This window comes from Physeter macrocephalus, chromosome 20 (assembly GCF_002837175.3).
Source record: "Physeter macrocephalus isolate SW-GA chromosome 20, ASM283717v5, whole genome shotgun sequence".
NCBI classification, from domain to species: domain Eukaryota; kingdom Metazoa; phylum Chordata; class Mammalia; order Artiodactyla; family Physeteridae; genus Physeter; species Physeter macrocephalus.
In genome coordinates, this window is record NC_041233.1 from 107,735,506 (window position 1) to 107,754,717 (window position 19,212).

At 41.4% G+C, this 19,212-nt stretch overlaps 1 long non-coding RNA gene across 1 annotated transcript; it reads right to left on the reverse strand.

Annotated features, from left to right (window-relative positions):
• Positions 1-13,525: 13,525 nt before the first annotated feature.
• On the reverse strand, positions 13,526-15,786 carry LOC114484473 (uncharacterized). Its single transcript, XR_003677403.2, has 3 exons — positions 15,618-15,786; positions 14,484-14,595; positions 13,526-13,563 (listed from the first exon to the last, which is right to left on the reverse strand). It is a non-coding gene; the product is annotated as an uncharacterized lncRNA (long non-coding RNA).
• Between the last annotated feature and the right edge of the window lie 3,426 nt (positions 15,787-19,212).

Consider the following 19,212-nt stretch of genomic DNA (forward strand, 5'->3'; position numbering starts at 1 on the left):
GGTGCTCTGTGGCCACCTAGAGGGGTGGGATAGGGAGGGTGGGAGGGAGACGCAAGAGAGAGGACATATGGGGATATATGTATACATTTGGCTGATTCACTTTGTTATACAGCAGCAACTAACACAACATTGTAAGCAATTATACTCCAATGAAGATGTTAAAAAAAAAAAAAGAATGATCCTCTGGAATTAATTTTTGTATATAGAGGGAGTTAGGACTATAATTTTATTTTTTCCCTATACCAATAACCATTTTTTTCTACTTGTGCTCTGTATTCTACTCTGTATTCTCCTTCATGGGCCAGTTTCATTGGTCAGTTTGTTTATCTTTGTAGCAATACCACACTGTCTTTAATTGCTGTAGCTTCATAAAAGTTCTGATGTTTGGCAGGGTAAATTTCTTCTCTTTCCTCTTTAATAATGTCTTGGATGTTCTTGGCTCTTGTCTTAATGATAGACTTAGATTATTGCTATGATCTATGAAATGTAACCTACGACCTTACAATTCTGCAATTCAAATGGGTTGTTTTACTTAATAACCAGCTGCTCTGTTTAATTATATTTAAATTGGCATAAATATTAGTGAGGTTTCTTGTTAATTCAGAAGAAGCTTCACCTTCATTGACCAACATGACTTATGCATTAGGGTGTAATAAATCGCCCAGCTCCTTTTTTTTTTAATCATAGCATGCACAGAAAATAACATTTCTATAGCAGATGGGGGTTAATGGACAACAATGCTTGTGGCCTAAGATAAATGCCCAGGGCCCCAGGCCAAACTGAGCCTACCTGATGGCTGAGAGCATCAGTAATCTCCACACACATATAACACACGGTCCCCCAGAACACAGATCAAGATGCTCTGCGTTATTCAAATGAGTACTTGACACCATCTCATTTTAATTAAATAAATAAGCATTTACATACATTTAAAATAGGTTGGGGATTCCCTGGTGGCGCAGTGGTTGAGAGTCCGCCTGCCGATGCAGGGGACACGGGTTCGTGACCCGGCCCGAGAAGATCCCACATGCCGCGGCTGGGCCTGGGAGCCATGGCTGCTGAGCCTGCGCGTCCGGAGCCTGTGCTCCGCAACGGGAGAGGCCACAACAGTGAGAGGCCCGCGTACCGCAAAAGAATAAATAAATAAATAAATAAATAAAATAGGTTGGATCTGTGTCCCTTTACCAAAGCAAATTGCTTAAATTAAACCACAGGCAAAGGCAGAGTTAACATAAGTTGAGCACATCTGCCTCTGTGAGATACTATTCTAAAATCTAATTTGAATCTAACAGAATGCCAATAAAAAGTTTAAACACTGAACAATTAATTTATAAATTATCTTACTTTAATTTAGTTGCTTATTTCTATGACTTTACTGTTCTAAAAAGTGCTCATCTAATAAAAAATCAATGATCATAGCAAGGACGAAGAAGATGGTAAAGAACCATTCCCAACCCCACAGCCTACAAACAACCATCGTTAATACAGGAAAATACATGCCGTTCACCCTCTGGGACAGACGGATAAACAGGAAGACCGAAAGATAGATAATGGAAGGGTGGATAGACTAAAGTAATTCTGAATAAATGGTATCACTATAATGCTAATTTTGATTAAAAGTTTTACATTTAATTGAATTTTAAAGCTCTATTGTTTGGTACATACACATTTAGTGTCTCTATGTCTTCTTGGTGGATTTTTAAAAATCATTATATCATAACCCTCTTTATCCTTAAAAAATTTTTTTAATAAATTTATTTATTTTATTTATTTATTTTTGGCTGCGTTGGGTCCTCGTTGCTGTGTGCGGGCTTTTCTCTCATTGCGGCGAGCGGGGGGCTACTCTTCGTTGCGGTGCGCAGGCTTCTCATTGTGGTGGCTTCTCTTGTTGCGGAGCACGGGCTCTAGGCACGCGGGCTTCAGTAGTTGTGGCTCGTGGGCTCAGTAGCTGTGGCCTGCGGGCTCTAGAGCACAGGCTCAGTAGTTGTGCACGGGCTTAGTTGCTCCGTGGCATGTGGGATCTTCCCGGACCAGGGCTCGAACCCGTGTCCCCTGCATTGGCAGGCAGATTCTTAACCACTGCACCACCAGGAAAGTCCCTTTAATTTTTTTCTGTTATCAATATAGCACCACTCTTGCTTTCACTATTATCCATGTTAGCTTGACAAAACTTTTTTTATCCTTTTACTTTCAAATTACCTATGTCGTTGTCTTTGAAGTGAGTTTCCTGTAGACAGCACGTAGTTGGATTACAATTTCTTTATGGCTCACGGGCCCAGCCGCTCCGCGGCACGTGGGATCTTCCCGGACCGGGGCACGAACCCACGTCCCCCGCGTCGGCAGGCGGACTCTCAACCACTGCGCCACCAGGGAAGCCCTCTTTTCTTTTTAAAAATCTATTCTGGGGCTTCCCTGGTGGCGCAGTGGTTGGGAATCTGCCTGCCAATGCGGGGGACACGGATTCATGCCCTGGTCTGGGAGGATTCCCACACACCGCGGAGCAACTGGGCCCATGAGCCACAACTGCTGAGCCTGAGCGTCTGGAGACTGTGCTCCGCAACGGGAGAGGCCACGACAGTGAGAGGCCCGCGCACCACGACGAGGAGTAGCCCCCGCTCGCCACAACTGGAGAAAGCCCTTGCACAGCAACGAAGACCCAGCACAGGCAAAAATAAATAAATTAATTAATTAATTAAAAAAAAATCTATTCTGCTAATCTCTGCCCTTTAATTAGTATGTGTAGACCGTTTCCCTTTAAAGCAATTCTTGAAATGTTGGAGCTGAAGTCTGCTACTTTATTATTTGTTTACTGTTTGTTTCCTATTTCTCTTTTCTTGTTTTTTTGTGGGGTGCCTGGCCTCTCTTTTTAGGATTCCATCTTGTTTAATTCGTCTCCCATAGCGGGGCGCGAACCCGGTTTCCCTGCATCGGCAGGCGGACGCGCAACCACTGCGCCACCAGGGAAGCCCTAATTTGTACTTTTTTTTAGCATATTGCTTTGTATACCTTTCTTTGGGGTTGCTCTAGGTATTACAATATACATACATGACATCACAATCTATTGATTTTAACTACAAGTGAAGTATTGAAACTTACTTCCATTTAGGTCCTTTTTACCCCTACTTTTAAAACATAATTCTTTCAAGTGTTTCTTTTACATATATTGAGCACCAAATAGATGCTGTTTTAATTTTTGCTTCAACCATCAAATATGATTTCAGAAACTCATGAGAAGGATAGCGTACTATATTTACCCATATTTTTACCCATTCCCTTGCTGTTTTTTTTCTTTCTTTCTTTCTTTCTGAAATCCCAGGCCTTCTTCTGTTATCATTTTCTATCTGGAAAACTTCCTTTCACCATTCTTTAAGGGTACGTCTGATGGTGACACATTGTCTTAGTTTTCTTTCATCTGAGGACGTCTATTTCTTTTTGCTTCCTGAGGACGGTTTCTCTGGACACAGAATTCACATCACCTATTCCTTTCTTTTATTACTTGAAAAATGTTGTGCCACTTCCTGCCAACCTCCATGGTTCATGGTTTCAGATAAGTAATCTGCTGTTATTTGAATTGCCGTTCCCCTATAGGAAATGTGTCATTTTTCTCTGATTGCATTTAGATGTTTTTTCTTTGGCTTTAGTTTTCAGATGTTTGATTACAGTGTGTCTTGGCATGGATTTCTTTGATTTGGATTTCATTCAGTTCTGTGAATCAATAGGTTTACATCTTTCAGTCATTATTTCTTCAAATTTTTTTTTTTTTTTTTTTTTTTTTTTTTTTTTGCAGTACGTGGGCCTCTCACTGTTGTGGCCTCTCCCATTGAGCTCACTGTTGTGACCTCTCCTGTTGCGGAGCACAGGCTCCGGACGCGCAGGCTCAGCGGCCATGGCTCACGGGCCCAGCCGCTCCGCAGCACGTGGGATCTTCCCGGACCAGGGCACGAACCCGCGTCCCCTGCATAGGCAGGCGGACCCTCAACCACTGCGCCACCAGGGAAGCCCCTTCAAATGTTTTTTTTCAGTTCCCCATTCTTTCTCTCTCCTTCTGGGACTCCAATGACACAAGTAGTATAACTTTTGTTATTGTTCCACAGGTCCCTGAGCTCTGTTCATTTTCTTTTTCCCCAATATATTTTCTCTTTGTTTTTCAGGTTGAGAAATTTCTAGTCACTGTTCTTAAGTTTTTAATCTTCTGTCATTTCCACTCTCCTGTTGAGCCTATCCAGCAAGATTTAAAAAAAATTTTTTTAAGTTGTCATATTTTGTTTGAATTTAACAGAAAAAAATAACTGAAGCAAAAGTGAAGTCAATGCTGACCTTTAGAACAATTTATTTTCACTCCATGACAAGATAAAGCTATTCCCTCAGTTCCCTTCTTCTCAATACAGAAAATAGTAGCAGGGCCTCTTAGAAATTATGGCAGGTCTTCGATTTTGGAGACACTCTTGTTCTTTACTATATCAAACATGTTAAAAGGATCACATATTTCACATTACATATAATTTTCCTATTAAAATATTTGAAAGGATTTTAATAATACAGCAATGAAATTTTTATTAATTTTCATTTCTTTTTTTTTTTTCCATTTTGAGACAAGAGTGAACATTCTTGGAAGTCCTTATGGTTTTGTGGCCCTAGACTCTGCACCTGTGCTGTCTAATGGCTCTGGACTCATTTTGTTGATGAGAGTAGGTCTGATACCTGGCAGAGCCTTGTCAAAAATTATTTTCTCTATCATTAACCAACATTTCCTTCTGAAGTTTATAGCCTGGCATTATACCCTTTTCCATGTTGGTTACTCCAAGGAAATTATGCTGTTTCTTTTGGGGTGATTTATATCATTAGGTATTGAGGGAGGTAGATTCTGTGAGCCAACTTCATTCAACTTTCTTTAAAAGTGAAAACTATCATTTTTAGTCCTTTCTCAGAGACACTGACATGAAGACATTGTTAGCTTTTGATATTTTAGAATGTGTCTGTCATTCCTTGGTTATCACTTGTTTAGGTAACATTTCCCCCTAAATTACTAATTAAATCCCAATTAAATTAATGCTAAATTTTGGCCTGATTCTTTCTTTTTAAATGGTTCAAAATTGCTTCCATCTTTTTAACCAAATTTGCCCAAATCTAAAGCATTATTCCTTTTGTTTACCTACTAAGGATGAATATATTTCAATTTACTTTTTTTTTTTTTACTTAAAAAAAAATATTTATTTATTTATTTATGACTGCATTGGGTCTTCGTTGCTGCGCGCGGGCTTTCTCTAGTTGCGGCGAGCGGGGCTACTCTTCGTTGACGTGCGCGGGCTTCTCCTGTTGCAGAGCTTGGGCTCTAGGCACATGGGCTCTAGATGCAGGCTCAGTAGTTGTGGCGCACAGGGTTATTTGTTCCTGGGCATGTGGGATCCTCCCAGACCAGGGCTCGAACCCGTGTCCCCTGAATTGGCTGGCGGTTTCTTAACAACTGCGCCACCAGGGAAGTCCCTCAATTTGCTTTTTACTGAAATTTGTCAACACAGTTGGATCAATGCATATTGCCTCTTTTCCATCTTCCATTTTGATGACAAAGACACCCAAAGCTCTGGACACTATTTTCTTTTCTCAATACTGCTTGCTAAGTTTTTTCCGTTTGCTTCATTACCACACTTCCAACTATTTTCTATTTAATTTGTAATTTGGCCTATTTTAAAAGTTTTCCCTTTCCATTGTTTTGTTCTGGCAATCTTATATCTAGCAAGTTAGTTTTTATTCTCTGATATCTCTCATGTTTGATGCTGTTAATAATATCATTGTAAAAAGGCAATTTGTTGCTTCTACACTGATATTGGAAAAATAATAAAGTGATAAAGTTAATAAGTGTTCTTTAAAATATGACTAGTAGGCAAGTGGGTTGTTTTTTTTTTTGCTGGTTGTTTTTTGTTTTGTTTTGTCTTCAAAGTCTTCAAAGACTACATTTAAAAGTTTATGGAAGATGGGGAAAATTATCTGCTGAAAGTTGCATCTTGTGACCTCAGGCTGACTTCAGGCTTTGACAAGGACATCAGCCTTCTTGGGTGTTTGCATCTTAAAAGAGGAGCCTGGAGCGGGCAGATATGGAAGGTTTGTTTCAGATATTAGGAGAGGGAAGAGAGTATCCCCGTACTCCTCCATTTACATTTTGTTGAATTGCTGTTGTTTAGACGGAAAATATGAAAAATATCATTATACTGTCTACTATCGTGCACACCACACTGTGTAATGATTTGTTGATTGTTCATTCCAGGGCAAGGCTGTGAGTTCTTTTCGTCAAAGGCTCTGTATTATTCACCTTTCTATCCCAAGAGCCTAGAACAGTGCCTGGCTCATGGCTCGTTTCAATAAATGTTTGCTGAATAAGACTTGGAATATTTAAAACATCTTTCCATGGTCTTGTGTTGAAGGTTAAAATGTGATTTTCCAGTGCTTGTACATAAAAGGTGTTTATTCATAATCATATGGATGCTATTCTAATCTCTGAAGAGGAGGACAAAACCTAGGTTATTGTAGCATTGTTTCTAATGATGGGTAACTGTCTATTCTCGTGTCTGTAGATGTCTGTTTCCTGGAGGCCCCAATGCCTGTGTCCTGTCCTGGGTGTGCCTTTTTACCTCCACCACTAGGGGGCAGCACAGGAAATGAAATCAATTCCCTCCGTTTACACCTTGCAGGATCCCTCCACACCAGTCGGTACAAAATAGCCCCTTGCTTGTAGAAAACGTTATCAAATACCAATGTGCAACCATTTCAGGTTTTAGGATTCTTCTTTCCAAATCTATAGAAAACTCCAATACATTACCTTAGACTATAATCCGATGACAGAATCTCACGTTTTAAGTGAGGGGTTAGTCTAAGGTTGCTTCCAGCTCTAAGACGATTGGTTTCCCAGGTTGATCTTCTCTCTGCCACCCACCCCATTTTTGGTTTTGAAATGTGGAGGGAAGTAGGAGGTGATCAGGTTCACCTTCAGGTCAGGAGCGGCTGAAGGGCTCAGGGCAGTGTCAGGCTGTGAGGAAGAAGAGCCCCATGACCCTAACTAGGCCTCCCATTGCATGGTGACCCTATTTTCTTGTTCTTTTTTTTAAATTTGCTTTTCTCTTTTAATCCTCTGCCTGCTCCAACTCAAAAAATTGCCTGAAATTAAACAGAAGAAAGCTGTCAAAGAGTCAAGGCAAGCCAGCCCCAGGTAGCAGGCTCCCTCCCACGGGAGCCAAAGTCTGGGCATAGGGGTCTCCACTCAGAGCCATGAGTAAAAGCTGGTGCAGAATAAGGTGGTTCTAGAGGCTGGTAATAACCCGGCCCAGAGGGGTTTTCTGCAGTGGCGCACACCTAACAGCCAGGCTGTGCAAAAAGAGGTGTTGATTGGCCTTATCAAAGAGCCCCTTCTCATGGGCACCCAGGACCTGGGTGCTATGTGCCCCATAGGACGCCCCGGATTCACACAAGGTACCCAGGCGACAGCAAGTAGCCCCTCACCTGGCCACGGCCATGGATGGTCTGGGACCCTATCTTCTGAAGCTTAAATCTGGACAATGGTCTGACCAGAAGAATGTGTTTCCAAATCTCATGTCAAAAATTTGAAATGGGACTGTCCAGGAAAACCTGGAGCCCAGTCTTCAGCATGAGGGTCAGCTGTAAAAAGTGCTGTTTGCAGTTTGTCATGTTCATTGGCATCTTTGATGTCAAAATTAGTCGCAGCTTTTCGCCTCTGGTCTGCTCCTCCGTCTTGTTCTTTTTCCATAAGCAGCTCCCTCCATCCTGTCTCCCAACAGGCCACAGTCAATTCGTGGAAATTTTAACCAGGAAAGTGAGGCATCACATGCGGAATTTAGACACTGAAGTAGAGGAAAGAACAAAGGGACCGCCCCCGCCAAGAAAAATAAAACCAAACAAAAGACCTCTTTGATAAGAGTGTAGGTTGTAATATAAATGTCGAGGACACTGTCCCCTTAGGAAACGTGCTTACATGATCGTGGATAAAGGTCACCAGTGAGGTTGTGTTGATGATGCGATTGTTCTTGGAAGGGGCTGGTCCTTCTCTCTTCTGGATTTGTCCCTTTATTCCTCTGAGTACCCCCAAAGCACAGCCTGAGGGCTGTGGGTGGTTTATTTGGGTGGTGATTCCAGGAAGCAAGAGAGTAAGACAGGGAAGGAGGAAAAGCTGAGACCAGGGTGGGCTGCTGAGGTTGCTGCTGTGGGCGGTGGACTTCTTTCCACCGGGACCTCAAAAGACACCCAGGGAAAGCTGTTCAGAATTGTCCACCTGAAAAAAATGGAAAGCTTGAGATCTGCCCACCTGCTTTTGACCTGGACTAGTTGAGGTTTCCTCCTAGGCTGTGAACTTCCTGGTATTTCCGGGCTGCATTTGTGTGTGTTGGAGATGACCCTGGGGCAGAAAGTCTGGCTTGCGCTTGAGCTTGAGGCAAGACGCTGACAGCACAAGGAAAGTCTGTGCTTCCACGGAACGGTTCACTGTGGCTGAGACTGAAATGAAAGGGCTGAGAGCACATGATGTACCACTGTTGGTTGAGCAGTTGATTTGGGCAAGAAGGCCCCTGCCTAGACCTTTGCTTTTTTTTTTTTTTTTTTAATTTATTTGTTTATTTATTTATGGCTGTGTTGGGTCTCCGTTTCTGTGCGAGGGCTTTCTCTAGTTGTGGCAAGCGGGGGCCACTCTTCATTGCGGTGCGCGGGCCTCTCACTCTCGCGGCCTCTCTTGCTGTGGAGCACAGGCTCCAGACGCGCAGGCTCAGTAGTTGTGGCTCACGAGCCCAGTTGCTCGGCGGCATGTGGGATCCTCCCGGACCAGGGCTCGAACCCGTGCCCCCTGCACTGGCAGGCAGATCCTCAACCACTGCGCCACCAGGGAAGCCCCCGACCTTGTGCTTTAGAACGTGCCTCTCCGGCCTTCCCCCCACTGCACCCCTTCCCACCCAGAGCTTGTGCTCTCTCTTCTGGAACAGACTGCATACTGAGGACCCTCCTCAAATGGCTGTGAGCCTGCATGGCTTCTTCTATCTTCAAAGGCAGGCCGCTTAGCCAAACGGTACCCAAAGTGCTGCTGTCTGAAGGGGGTGAGGATGTGTGGATGGAGCTTGAATGGGGCTTAGGAAGTCCACACAGGGGATGCAAGGCCCCTCACGTGAGAACAGGGCTGGGGTGAAGGGGAAGGCGATTGGCCCAGGGTTGGGGCCAGCTTTCCCTCTGCTACCACATTCCTGTACAGACCACCAAGGAGTCTGAGAATTCTAACTTCAACCTTGGCCTTTACAGGTCATTACTGTGGTATATTTGTCAAGGTAGGAGAACAGAGCATGTTTTATTTAACACTTTGCCGGCTTCATTTATACCTCATAATTATTTAGACATATGGCAAATGTAGGAGTCAAGTTCTATCACGTTCCAAGTTTTGTGGCCTTGAACTGAGAAAAAGGAACCTTGGAAAATAGGCTTTATATGCTTGGATGATTTTATATAGGATTCCCAAGTTCATTAGCTTCTGTAATGACTCACGGTTGTTACTAAATAAACTTTACATTATCTTCAAAAATTTAGGGTTATTATTTAGGTCAGCCATTTGAAGGCGCTAGACTCAACGTCTCTGTGAACCAAAGGATATGAATGACTAAAAGCAGGAGAATTATTACCTGAGGGTTGACTCTCAGAATATTACATGTGAGATTTTGCTTGTTGACTCAGTGCTGGCTGCGGGCGGGGCAGAAGGGCACCAGGAGTGGTGCTGATCTGGGTCAGTAAGCAATGCGGGAAGCAAAGCAGAGAGAGCTGGGCCCTGTCCAGGCAAAGATGAACCTTACAAGAAGAGAAGACATTTTAGAGGACAAAAATAAAGGTGGACCGTGAGGTTGAAGTGGGGACTGCAGAGACTGAATGGCAAAATCAAGAACCGATTTATCACTGTAAAAATACACATCAGAAACCGGACCCATGTGTTACACGATATTCAAAAATCAACTCAAAGTGGATAAAAGACTAAGATGTAGGACCTGAAACTGTAAAACTCCTAGAAGAAAACATAGGGGACGATCTTCAGAACACTGGTCTTGGCAATGATTTCTTGGATATCACACCAAAAGCATAGGCAACAAAAGCAAAAATAAATAAATGGGACTACGCCAGATTAAAAGGTTCTGCCAAGCACAGAAAATAAAAACTGAGTGAGAAGGCACCCTACACCATAGAGAAAATATCTGCAATCCATATATCAGAGAGTGGCTAATTTCCAAAATATATAAGGAACACATACAATGCAAAAGCAAAGAAACAAATAATTTGGTCAAAAATGGGCAAAGACCAGAATAGACATTTCTCCAAAAGGGACACACCCATGGCCAACAGGTATCGGAAAAGATGTTTAACACACTAATCATCAGGGAAGTGCAAGTCAAAACCACAATGAGACATCACCTCACGCCTGTTAAGATGGCTACTATTAAAAAAGGAAAAGATAGCAAGTGTTGGTGAGGATGTGGAGAAACTGGAACCCTTGTACAAAGTTGGAGGGAATGCAAAATGGTGCAGCCACTATGGAAAACAGTATGGAAGTTCCTCAAAAAATTAAAAATAGAGCTCCCATGTGATTCAGCAGTCCCACTCCTGAGTATTTATCCAAAAGAACTGAAATCAGGATCTTGACAACATATTGACACTCCCACGTTCCTTACGGCGCTATTCACCATGGTCAAGATGTGGAAACAACCTAAATACCTGTTATACCTATCAACAGATGAATGAATAAAGAAAAATATGCTATATCCATATAATGGATATACCTCTAGCCTTTAAAAACAGGGAAAGCCTGTAATAGGTGACAACATGGATGAACTCTGAAGACATTACGCTAAGGGAAATAAGCCAGTTACAGAAGGACAAATACTACATGATCCACTTATTTGAGGTATTTTAAACAGTCAGACTCACACAAGCAGAGAGCAGATGGTAGTTGCCAGGGGCTGCAGGGAAGGGAAATGAGCAACAGCTAATCAACGGGCACAGTTTCAGTTATGCAAAATGATGCAAGTTCTAGAAATCTGCTGTATATCATCGTGCTATAGATGACAATACTGTACTGTGAACTTAAAAATCTGTTAAGAGGGTACATCTCATGTTAAGTGTTCTTACCACAATAGGATTTTTAAAAATCATATCAATGTCATTTCCTTTCACATCACCAATGTCTGGTATTCTTCCAAGAAGCTGAATATAAACTAGGAATCTTTCTCTGAGTCGATGATGGTGATGATTAAATAGTAGATGACAATGACTGAGCGCTCACTATGTGACAAGCTCTCCTCAAAGACCTCTGCCTATACTGTCTCCAACCATAAGTGTTAGGTATTATCATCATCCCCATTTTACAGACGAAAGAACTGAGGCACAGAGAGGCTATGTAACTTGACCATGATCCAGAAGCAAATAAATGATGGAGCCCAGGTGCAAATCCAGGTAGTATCCTTCTATTATATGAAGTTCAGTATTTCCCTATATTCATCTTGTTATGAATATACGTATTTCCAAAAGGGTTCTGAAGCTACTTTAAAACTTTGTTTTTTAACTTTAGGATTTCAGAGGTTAGCTGTTGAATAAGGGGTGAATTCGACACGCATTTAGTGAGGACTCTGAGACATTTGAGGATGATACAATAATGGATAGTCAGGAGTTAACAGTAATTTATACCTAAGTCATTGAACAGATTATAACACGAGGCAGAAAGTGGCAGGTGTTCAAAAAGAAGAGGGATGAAGCGCTATGAGAACGCAAAAGTGAGGAATATTACCTCTCGAGGTTGTGGAAGGATTAGGGAAGAGTCTGGGAAGGAGTTCCTTTGCTTCTGGGCTGGGCCTTGAAAGATGGGGAAGATTTTGACAGCTGGAAATTGAATTTTGTGGGCCTGGCCACGTCAATAGATTGTACTCATGTATTTTTATGTCTACCAAGATTTATTCTTAGTACATTTTTTAAAGTGTTTATTGAGCACCTACTGTGTACTCTGTGCTTAGCAAGGCACCAAGGGTGCAGGAAACTTATGACACAGTCTCTGCCCTCAAGGAACTTACACACTAAAATAGGAAACCGGGGACTTCCCTGGTGGTCCCGTGGCTAAGACTCCGCACTCCCAATGTAGGGGGACCGGGTTCGATCCCTGGCCAGGGAACTAGATCCCACATACTGCAACTGAGAACCTGCATGCCGCAACTAAAAGATCCCACGTGCCGCAACGAAGACGCCGCAGTGAAGATTCTGCACAAGGCAACGAAGATCCCGCATGCCACCACTAAGACCCAGTGCAGCCACATAAATAAATAAATAATTTTAAATAAATAAATAAAATAGGAAACAACTATGTATATAAATATAATATCGTGTGATAGACATATGCAACAAGTAATCATCATTTTTTATTTATTTTATAAAATTTTAAACTTAAAGTATTTCCTCCCTTTCCCCCCCCAAATTCATTGCATAATCTTAGAGGAAGTTTCAGATTGTAACCTTTATATAAACTGTAGTAGCCTCTGCTGGTGAAATGCTGTTTTGTAACTATTAGAACAGTCCAGACAATAGGGAAAGAATTGCATTATTTTAGGGCTGTACAAGGTACTGTCCACAAATCTCAGAAAAGGAAAGGAAGTTCTATGGTAGAGGAAGAAGATGGCATCCAGACTGTTCTCTTAAAGCTATAAAAGCTCTACAGGTATCTTGACTTTTTACAGCTGTATATTTCCAGTTTTGTAGTACAAGCAAAGAAACGGAGGGAAGGGGACTAATCTCTGTTGAACGCCACCTGCTCTAAGGACGAGGCCCTGCCCGTGACGTTTGTGTTAGTTTTCTTTTATGCCACATCAATCATAATGTGTAGATGTTAATCTCCATTTTGCAGGTGAGGAAATTCAAATTCTGGGGGAGTTCATGATCTACCCGAAGTCATGCAGTTTCTATGTGTAAGGGCTGGACTTATAATCCAGTCTGTGTGGTTCCCAAGTCCCTCTCCACCATACAGTTTCCATTTTACTTTGCAATCAGCGTAACTGGGATATTTCTGCCCTAAAATAATAAGTGGGAATACGGGTCTCTCTACCTCAACTTAATACCCATGGGTCTGCTTTTAGCATTTGGAGGTGTCATTATATTACAATAACTTGCTTTTATTTGCATAGTGGCCATTATACTACTCAGTCTAGAGATTTGTGATATTCTGGTCTAAATGGAATGAAAGCTATTAGGGGTCTTTACGATTAGCCTAGTATGATACAATAAAACAGAAACAAGTTGAATTGCGATGAAATTGCTGCTCCTGAATTTAAAACTAGTCAAGATAAAACAGATGTTCAGAAAGATCGCTATGATCTTCACCTGAATACTAATACATTTTTAAAAATCAAACAATATATATATTTACATATGGAGAAATAAAACCCACCTTAAAATGCTAATGTCATTTTCTCTGCTATTTCTTGAAGCAAAAAAAAAAATAAAATGATGCTGAACTGTTGACTGTTAGGCAGCAACACGGTGTTTCAGAGAAACTGACTTGAAAAAGTAAATAAGATTTTCAAAGATGAATGAATCATACACCTGCATACGGCATGGTACAGCAATTAGTGTGTGCAAACTCCAGGTGCATCAAGATTGTGACATGAAGATGAGGCATATATAAAAGTAAGAGTATTTTTAGCTGAATCTGATCTGGAAGTCAGGAGACTTAATTTCCATGAACAATTTCTTTCTTTGCTGGTTTGTTCATTCTCCACGTTCTTCCAAAAAATATCTAATATCAAACTGCTTAATTTGTTTTTGACAGTGTGACTTTGGCAAAAATCACTTAAATATCTGAGGTCTTCTAGCACCACATTTATTTCTTTTGTCCTCCTAAAAATACTGTAAATAGCAGCAGAAGTTCCTGGTGAACTCCCTTGCATGTAACGTTATTATTTTTTATCTTCTGTTGTTGGTTTGCTTTTCATTACAACCACAGGCTAACCTCATACTACGCCCCACTTCTAATGCCTGCTCAGTTATTGTCTTCCCTCCAGAGGGTCTGACTCTGATTAAAATAGAAATGGACACGAATTGAGTTTTTCTGAGCAAACTATCAGAGAGACACAGGCAGGAGAGACATGGTATCAGGGCAGGGGGGTCAGGAGGAGACAGGGCGTCAGGGATTTTGCTTTTAACGCTTTCTAAAAGATGTGCACGGATCATTTATGGAAATTTGGTGGCAACTTCCAACCAGAAATCCGGATGTTTCACTAGGCTGGCACCAAGTCCTCCAAGAGAAATCATAGTCACAGATGCTCTACAATAGATCGATTTTAGTAGCTTCCCATTACAAGCTTTCCCTGATATCACTTAAACACCCTGATAAATGCTTTTCATACCAAGGCCCTCCCCCCCTCCCCAAAGTGTCCCCACTGCCACCACTTCAGCCCATGTGGCAGGATCCCTGCTACCTGATGATCACACGGAGTGTGGCGTCCTCTGCTCGTGAAGTCGCCTTTCTCCTGGTCCCAGGCTTTCTCGAGCGGACACGCGTCTGTTCTCTAACTAGCGAGCAGGGGGTGTCTGAGAAGAAGACACTTTTGATCAGGCTGGAGACTTAACTAGGAAGTAAGTAGGGCACATCGGGCTGATCGCCCTGTCCTCAGGGGAGATAGTTCTCATTGGCCCAGGAGACTGCAAGGTAATAAAGTCCTGGGAGGCAGTGATCAAACTGTCTAGAGACCCCAAGAGGCAAGCAGTGGGCACCGCTACCTTTCCCGCCGCATCCTGTCCCAGGTGAGGCTGTGTGTTTGTGAAGTAGCAAGAAGTCTATGTACCATGGGCGTCGCTTTCAATTCTCTAGAGTCAGCAGAGGGATGGGGTAGTCTGGTCTCAGCAGAAGGGACCGGAGGATAAGCAGTCAAGGGACCAGACAGACCCTGAGGGGAGATCTATCTTTGAGTGTCTATTCAGAGTCAGTGTCTTGAGGAAGGGAAAGGATATATCCAGGAGGATATTCAGCTGATTCAGCCCAAGGACTAGGCCTTGCTCTGGACTGGGCCCCTCAGAGGGCAAGACTTCGGTCGGATCTCCTGAGTTAGTAGGAAGGTATGAACTTTTGCCTTGAACTTTCACACCCAGAGCAACTTCTTCTAGACAGCAGAGGGTAAACCAAGTTGAATGTAGTTTGACTTTCTTAGGAGAGCAGGTTGCAATGAGTAATGGCAATCCATCGCCCTATAGTCTAAAATGAGCCCACAATATCACTGAGGGTTCACACCTTAATACAACTGAATTTCGGGAAGAGGTCAAACCCTTCTCTCTGTGTTAGAATAAGCAGGGGTCTTCCACCAGAGTGTGATTAACACCTTGTATCCCTCAGCAAACTGAAGCTGCCCCCTTCCCAATCTTCTAAACAAAGGGCTTCTTCATATCCTTATCTCATTCTATCTTATCTCCATCTCATCTCCACACCTTGTCTGCTTGGTCCCCAAAGGCCTTGTGTCCTAAACTCCACCCCTGCACTATTTAGGCAATTCTGACAAAAGACTTCCAGGATGGACTGGTGAACCCTCTCTGTTTGCATCTGGAACATTCATAATTACCTTAGTTTTCCATTCCAAGCGTGCAATTATCCATGTTCTCTACTTCAAAATGCATTTACCTCTGACAGAATCCTAGCAAACAAAGACCTGGTCCAGTGGTACCTATGAGGAAGGAGACATGATGTTTTTAAACTAAAAACTAAAAACTAAAAATTTTCTGACACCAGAAGCACAGGCAACAAAACAAAAATAGGTAAATTGGATTTCATCAAAATCAAAAACTTTTGTGCATCAAAGGACACTATCAACAGAGTGAAAAGGGAACCCATGGAATGGGAGAAATTATTTGTGAATCATATATCTGATAAGAGATTAATATCCAGAATATTTAAAGAACTCCTACAACTCAATGACTGTAACAACAACAAAAACAATTTAAAAATGGGTAAAGGGGCTTCCCTGGTGGTGCAGTGGTTGGGAATCCGACTACCAATGCAGGGGACACAGGTTCGAGCCCTGGTCCGGGAAGATCCCACATGCCGCGAAGCAACTAAGCCGTGAGCCACAGCTACTGAGCCTGGGTGCCACAAGTACTAAAGCCCACGTGCCTACAGCCCATGCTCCGCAGCGGGAGAGGCCACCGCAATGAGAACCCAGTGCACCAAAATGAAGAGCAGCCTCTGCTCAACGCAACTAGAGAAGGCCCGTGCACAGCAACAAAGACCCAACGCAGCCAAACATAAATAAATAAATAAATAAATACAATACAATACAAATGTAAAGAACTTGAATATCTATTTCTCCAAAGAAGATATGCAACTGGCCAAGAAGCACATGAAAAGATGCTTAGCATCAGCAGCTCTTAGGGACATGTAAATCAAAATCATAATGAGATGACACTTTATACCCACTGGGATAGCTATTATTAAAACAAACAAACCCCAGAAAATAACAAGTGTTGGCAAGGATGTGGTGAAATTAGAACACATGCATTGCTGTTGGGGATGTAAAATGGTGCAGCTATTGTGGAAAACAGTACAGCAGTTCCTGAAAAAAAAAGAAAGAAAAAAAAAACATAGAATTACTGTATGAGCCAACAATTCCACTTCTGGATATTTACCCAAAGGAACTGAAAGCAGGGACTTAAACAGATATTTGTAAATCCATGTTCATAGTGGCGTTATTCCCAATAACCTAAAGGTGGAAGCACCCAAGTGTCCAGTGACAGATGAACGGACAAATAAAATGTGATATATGCGTGCAGTGGAATATTATTGAGCCTTAGTAACGAAATTCTGACATGTCTATAATATGGATGAACCTCAACATTACGCTAAATGAAGAAGTCTGACACAAAAGGACAAATATTGTACGATTACACTTACATGAGGTACTTAGAATAGTCAAATTCACAGAGTCAGACAGTACAATGGTGGTTGCAAGGGGCTGGGGTGGGAGTGGAGAAGGTAACAGAGGGTTGTTTAATGGGTGCAGAGTTTCAGTCTGGGAAGATGAAAACACTCTGGAGATGGATGATGGTAATGAGTGTACAACAATGTGAATGTACTTAATGCCACTGAATTCTACACTTAAGAATGGTTAAAATGGTATATTTTGTTATATATATACATATATATCTCCACAATAAGAAACTAAAAGCTTTTTTAAAATTAAAGCTTTTAAAAATTAATTAAAGTAAAATAAAAAATTAATTAAAACTATTTAAAAATTAAAGCTAAAATTAATTCTCCCTCAATCCCCACATCTACGTGCCAAATGTGCTGTTTCTGCTTTGATCATTTTCCTGTGAGTACCCATCTGTGGGCTTCTGGCTAGTTAATCAAAATAACCTTGGATGAGCATCATTTCTTCTAATTCTCTTCCTCTAGCCCACCAGCCACATCCTACATCCTGCAAACCACACCTGACAGCTATTAATTATTGTCCTGCCCCTCCCCCAGTTTCCTGGAGTACCTGTTTTTATGTACCACCTCCTGCTGCTCTAGGCTCCATCTCTGTGCAGTTGGGTACCTTGTATTGGTGGTAACTGTTGACCTGGATAAGCAAGAATTACAATTAAATTGCTGTTTTCTCGTTGCAGATGATGCAGGAATAGGAGAATCTTTGGGTGGCCCATCTCTGTCCACTCCTCCTTATTAGCAATGTAACACATGTTTTGTGGCTTAGGATTTCAAAGAAGGGGGATTTTCTTAATTTATCAGCTAAGCCAGTATTACAACAGCTTATGAAGGGTTTGCAATTGTTTGGGTTTAAAGCAGGGACAACATGAAACACTTAATGAAAAACTTTCACAAAACTTGGACTCTTTCCAGCAACTTAGCTATGTGAGAATAACTTTTACACCCTGACAACTCTAAAAATAAAACATTTTTAACTTAAAGCTGTTCTTCCAGTTGCTGTTTAAAACTTTATTCCAAGAACTGAGATGCTATTCAGCAAAATGCAACTACAGGCTTCTCAACAATAAGGTTCAATAATCGTTATATGTTTCCTGGTGATGGATTTATTTTTTATCTTTGAAGTTTATAATGATAGCTGTAAAAGCGAATGTCAATAGTATTACTATCATTTAATTTCTAATAGAATGATTTTTATTTTTATGTGTTAGAGCTATAATAATTCTAATAATATTACCAGAATTTATTTTGTGCTTCATGATGATGATATCAGTAAACCATATTCCCAGCAACATTTTGCTATGTTTCAGCTTATTAACAGAATTATCTGTGTTTTAAAACTTTGGCGTTAAAATATACCTTCAATAATGCCATTATAATGATCATGTGTTTAAAACTTGTGTAAATAACTATACGCATTTTTCTCTAAAAAAGAGACTTTTTATTTCTATCAGAGTAGAGCTGAGTTTCTTTGATTAAAACTGTGATTCTTAAATTGTGTGCTGAACCACGCTAGTGTGACAAGCAAACTTACAGAGGCACTGTGGGTTATTTTAAGTTTTTGAGGGGCACAGACAACTGTTGGATACCACGCCAACTACTACTAAGTTGTTTAGACCTCACTACTTAATAAAGAGAATTGTTCAGGTATTTCTTTTGGCCCGGGGGCACCAGGAACCAGGAAAGTTTGGGAATCTCTGGGAAAGATTAGTGGACATGAAATACAAGATAAATAAATGAGAATTACTTATATAGTACAATCCTGTCATTTTATAGAGGAGAAAACTGAGGTCCACAATGGTTGAAATCTTAAAACTAGTAAGTCTTAAATACCCAGCCTCCTAGCTCCCTTGTCAGACTGTTCAGTAAAAAGACCTGATGAACTTGATAGTCTGCTGAGGTTTCTATTCTTCCTGTTCCTGTCTCTCTGCTTTCTGGTCAGAAGATCCAAGCTTTGTAGCCCAGCCTGACCATATACCAGCTGAGTATCTTAAGCCAAGTTCCTTACCCTCTGTGAACCTTAGCGTCCTCATTTGCAAAATAATTGGGCTGATGATAATGGCTAATAACAGGTAAAAATGGAGTCACTTCTAGAATAGTAATAGAAATAATGCACTTGAAAAACAATTTTGTAAATAGCCAAGCACTTTATAAATTACTGGTTTTCATTCAATAGTATTTAAACATCTACTATGTGCCAAGCCCTGGGGAGACAAAGAGAAAAACAAAATTGTCTC